This window comes from Theobroma umbraticum, unplaced genomic scaffold (genome assembly GCF_002168275.2).
Source record: "Theobroma umbraticum cultivar Fairchild unplaced genomic scaffold, ASM216827v3 scaffold_81.0, whole genome shotgun sequence".
Taxonomy (NCBI): Eukaryota; Viridiplantae; Streptophyta; class Magnoliopsida; order Malvales; family Malvaceae; genus Theobroma; species Theobroma umbraticum.
In genome coordinates, this window is record NW_018397268.1 from 2105586 (window position 1) to 2111462 (window position 5877).

The 5877-nt window shown below is 33.4% G+C and overlaps 1 pseudogene; it reads left to right on the forward strand.

Moving 5' to 3' along the window:
• Positions 1-1442: 1442 nt before the first annotated feature.
• Positions 1443-3170, forward strand: LOC110425487 (ankyrin repeat-containing protein BDA1-like; annotated as a pseudogene).
• The last annotated feature ends 2707 nt before the right edge of the window (positions 3171-5877 follow it).

Sequence of the window (5877 nt, forward strand, 5' to 3'; positions counted from 1 at the left end):
GTGAAACAAGTATTATCAATTGAAGAGGGTCAGAAAATAATAGAGCATTCAGAAGCAGTCAAACCATTATTAGAAGAATTCAATGAGGTGATGCTAGAAGATTCACCTAATGGATTACCACCTATGAAAGATATTCAGCACCATATTGATATCATTCCTAGTGCTAGATACAATGACAATGCATATGTTGTGGATCTGTTAGACACAATAGAAATTTCTAAAATATTTAAAATGGCGGATATTTACCCATTTCATTCATTAAATGAACCTTTGTATCCAGATATACAAGTTAACTTGAGGTCGAGTTTTTCTCAAGTGGAGGGCACTAACATAGAACGTTTAGTAGATATATTTTAGAGTAAGTTGAGCATCAGAAGCCAAAACAAAAACCCAAAAGTTATAAATGGGCAGATTCATAATTTTAATATTTTCCTTATTTAAGTTAGTAGTCCTACCTAGAAATTATAGGTATAATAGAATTTCTCTTTTATTGAATTTACTTGTATCAAGACTTTAGGATAATTTTGTTCTAATTAGGAATATAACATTTATTTTATTTAAATCTCTTGTTAATTACTCTAGTTGTATTAGACAATCAGAAGTAGAGTTTTGTTATGACTTAGGCCTATAACGCTGTAAATAAGACCCTTAAGCTTAGTTTTTTGAATCATGAAATAATATTATAAATTTCTTTTCTCAAACTTGTGTTTAAGCTTCAATATTTGAACTTGGTTATTAACCTTAACGGTTTAATCAGGTACTATTCTTTGTTTTCATGCTAACCCACTGCATCAATTATTGACTTAACTTTCTACAAAGAATGTTAAGAATGCATTAGGTAATGTGTATTTTGTATTTGTTAACTGTATACTGAAGAAGAAATGGTTTGGGCTTCGTCCTTCGTGGCTTTAATTCCCTTTCTCTGTTTCTATAATAACTCCCTTTTCTATTTTCTCTTATTGATTTTTCTTCTTCTGACACGTTTTACACATTTGAAAGACTCTTTTAGCAATCATGTTATTACCTTATTTCCAATGCACAAGAAATTCAAGATAAACCATTTTTGGTTTAACAATTTTATAGTTGACTACCATTCTGTTCTTAATTAAGTTTGCTACTTGTATTTTAGTAGCATCTTCATGTAAAGCCAATGAGTTAGAGACAAGAATGTATAGCTTTTTGGTATATACAAATTGGTATAGGATTAATCTTCCAGTTGATTCGTCCAAGAAGTGTACGAGGAGAATTATTCCCATCACTGAAAAGATTCCACTAGAATCAATTTATAAAAAGATACGATGTTTCTTCGTAGGTAGCCGTCTCTCCTTGTTTTCTTCGTCAATGACGTCGCTTCATTTGCTCTAACTGCTACAAATATGCGAAAAGCCTTGATTATTTTCATTTTTATTCATCTCACAAAGAAAGGGGGGAGGCCGGGTGCCATGAATGAGAGGTTGAAGGGGGCTGCTCAAGCTGGAAATATTGATGAATTGTATACATTGATTCGGAGGGATGCATATATTTTAGAGCGTGCTGATCAGATGCCTTTTTCTGACACTCCTTTACACATAGCTTCAGCTGCAGGGCACATTGATTTTGTGATGGAGATAATGAATTTAAAGCCATCATTTGCAAGAAAGCTGAATCAAGATGGCTTTAGCCCCATTCACCTGGCCTTGCAACAAGGGCAGACAGAGATGGTGCTTCGTCTATTGGTAATTGATAGAGATCTTGTCCGCGTTAAGGGGAGGGAAGGAAGAACTCCGTTGCATTACGTAGCTAGCGAAGGAACCTCAGTCTTTTGGCTCAATTTCTACTACATTGTCCTCAATGTATTCAAGATGTGACAATCCGAAATGAAACTGCTTTGCACATAGCGGCGGAAAACAATAACTTAGAAGCTCTTCGAGTCATAGTACAGTCACTTAAGAGGACTAACCTTTATGGTAAATCGTCAGAAAAAAAGCTCTTGAATTTCAAGGATAAGGATGGCAACACAGTATTGCACATAGCTGCAACCAACAATCAAGCCCAGGTATAATCTTAAATACCCTAATTTCATTCATTGTATTTTGAGTAGAGGTCTGAGCCTGTGCTAATATAGCAATTCTACCTATTAAGTGCCCTGCATTAATTTCTTTGTGTACACTATTGATCATATAAATAACATCTGTAGCATAACCCTCTCGGCTTAAAAGCAATACACCAGAGACAAACATACCCTGCCACCGTCAACTTGCATCACAAGAGTAAACCCCCATTACATCCTGCGTATAATCCCCGAAAGTCCCCCCAACAATAAACAGAATCCAACACAGTATACAATACAGCCCCTGTCACAGACCTCCCCAATAACCACCAGCAAAAAAAAAAAAAAACCCAAACAAAAGACAGTCCCAGTGCATATTATCATCAATAGTCCAATGCTCCACACACATAGTAGGTAATCCAACACAGCCAGACCCTGATGCACATGTCAACAAAAAAAGCTTCCAGACCTCAACCTGCTGCCCACACAGATGAATTTATATGATCAATACAAAAATTTATAAGTTGTTAATTGTTAAATACAAATATAGCTTAGCTCATAAGACTACAGTTGTTCTATGTCAATTTAATTTGGTTTTATAAATATTATATTGCAGATGGGTCAAACTATTTATAAATGTAAGGTTCGAATAAACAAGATCAATTCAAGGGGTTTGACAGCTCTGGATATCTTAGAAGCATGAGCAATGTTGACAACAGAGAGAGTCTGGAGATTCTACGCGATTTTGGAGGCTTGAAAGCTTCCGCGACTCGTAGACCTCCATACTTACACGTGATGTTAGGATCAAGGATCACACTTCTTGAAAACGCATTTGGTGAAGTGTTTCATGATATTATCACTATGTCAGCTGATAGGAGCAATGCATTGCTAGTAGTTTAGTACTGATTTTAACAGCAACTTACCAGGCCGCTCTCAACCCCCCCGTTCCTTTTCTGGGGCTTCTACGGGCTCTGACTCTGCAATTAACACTTCCACCGATTCCACTGGGGGGAAATCAGCGATGAGATCAACTGGTTTTCTTCTCTTCTACATCCCAAACACCGTAGCTTTTATCATCGCAATGATCCTAACACTTGGCCTTCTTGCAATTGTTGCCAGTGGCTCACTACTCTTCTTCTAGTGCCGCTATTTTTATATTTTTGCCTCCTGATTTCTACATATGATATGTCTCCAGCATCTGGCCGTATTGTTCTTTGGTTTTGTTTCCTTATTAGTTTACCGCGTAGCGCTGAGAGTCATAGACCGAATAAAAAGACTTGGGAAACATTTGATTCAGAAGGAGATACCACTACCTTGATAGTTGAGATATATATACCAGGAAAGTATTTGGTTGAAGCATTAGAAATTCAAGCATCAATGAGATGGATTAAATGGATCACCGGTGACAATTCACCCTGCTTACTTGTCTCTTTTGTTTTGGGGTCCTTGTATTTGGGGATTTTATTTTAATAATTAAGAACTGTTTGACTTCATCCTTGATTGCTCCTGCTATTTCCTTGTATTCAGTATTCTCTATTGATTTTCATTCATTTTGGATAGTAATATGATTGTTTGCCAGACTTCAAAAATAGAATTCATATGTACAATCATACCTACTTTTAGGGATTGATTATTTAATTTTGATAAAAATAATAATTTGGTTGCTAACATTTGTAAGTGTTATTGTTTTGATCACTCAACTGTTAAAAGATAATAAACTTTCACAGTATTCCATGTCAGGTATCTTGTTATCTGGATATGTTCACATTAAAATTAAAATAATTTTTAAAAATTTTAAATTATCTTTTATTTTCCTTTATTTAATTTTTTGTCACGATGACGTGTCCATGTGATAAGAATAATTGACATGTATGGTGTCCACATGGTAATTTCAGTTTGTTGTTTATAGTGACACTTCTTTTTCATGGCTAATTAATGCTATGGGGTCGCTTCTTTGCGCTATTGAGTGATGCTGCTGCTGCTTAGATGATCTTTGTGCTAAGCATGGTTTGCATTGCTGTATATCCTTTACATAAATATCAATGATCACCCTAATTACAAATTTACTGTTCATTGAAGCTCTCTCTCCCTCTCTGATTTGGGTAGGTACTTATATCCATTTATTTGGCTTGTAAGCCTCTCTCTATCTCTTGTTAGATGGTGAAACTTTCATGTTGGAGGTTTACTTCCTTATGTATTGATCTTTTCATGATCAGTTTCCCATAGAATATAAAATAAAATATCACTTTAATTGAAAAAAAATTATTTTTTTCTAATAAATGGCAACAGAGGAGTTCAAGAACATTTAAAAATCAACTTTAAATTAATAAAATAATTAAATAATAAATATATGTACATGCCCCAAGTTCCCAATAATTATAAGGGTAAAAGACATGAAGAATAATAACTCATAGGACCTCAAATAATGTTAAAGCTCTCAATCAGAAAGAAATTGAGTGATTTATATACTAACAATTCAATATGATTATTAATTTATGCAATTGAGTTTGCTTCATTTGCAAATAAAGTAATTCAATACGATTATAATACAAATCTTATTATTAATTAATAAATATAATTGATAAAAATAAATATAAAATGACAGTTTAGAAATATAATCAATAAAGAACTTTAGTCCAAAAAAGTTTATAATGGGTGGTAAATTTAATTAAAAAATGTAACAAATGCATTATTTTCATGAGTTAATTTTTACATATTATTAATCTTTTTATTAAATGTTATTTGGGTTTTAATTTTCATTTAATCATTGCCTACTTGAGTTAAACAATCCAACATAAGTCTTGATCTACTTGAAAAAGAGAGAGTGTTGACTTAAAAGGCTAAAACCGCGTATCATTACCATTTTTGCTCGGAAGTTTCTTTGACAAAGACAGCTTCTTTAGTCAGGCAAGCAATATGTTAGGTACGAGCAGAGTTTGCATAGGGACCCAAGCTTAGTACTTGGAAGAATTACTTGATCTTCCAACGAAATTGGTGGAAGTGATGAAGATCATCAATATTTCATCGATCACATTGACATTCAAGTGTTCCCCGTTGTGCTTTGGGCACAAGAAAATCAAAAAAAAAAAAAGAAAAAAAGAAAAAGAGAAGACTACGTCAAACTTTTACATAAAATATACTAAAACTCCACTTGTTAATTTGATTTTTAAGTAATGATAAAAATTTAAGTGCAAATAAATATTATATTCTTCAAGATCTTCCCCTTGATTCACACAAATATCAAGATTTTTGAATGTTATAAATATGTGAATCCTCAAGTATCTCCAGGATGTTTCTCTTATAAACTTATTCATCTAGTTGGCAATGATTCTCTTGTATCTGTACAGTGGACTATACCCAACCAGGTTCTCTATGCCACTAAAGTCTTCGCCAATCACATTGAAGACTTGTTATGACATTACTAGTTATAGACGAATAAAATTTTCTTTTCGAAAAAAACAAATTCGTTTGATTTATATTTTTATTTTTTATAGAAATTAAAAAATAAAAATAAATAACAAAAAATAAGAAAAATAAAAGTACCAACGAAACAGAAAATATTTAAATCAGTAACTCTTTTACTAATTTTTCATATTTAATTGCTTTTATTTTCATGAATGGAAAAAGTTCTGATTGTCATATGAATATCGGAAAAGTGAGAGAAATTGTCACTTAAATTTGAGGAAGTTAGATGTCTACTGGCCGTCCAAGTAACGGTTGAGGTAGACCGATTAGTCTCACGTGTTTGACCAAATTAGGCAATATTTCTTACCGGGTAATTTCCTGGGACCTTCCAACGGTGCAAGGGATTTCCATTCCTATCAAGAACCCTGACCACTCCCTCTTTA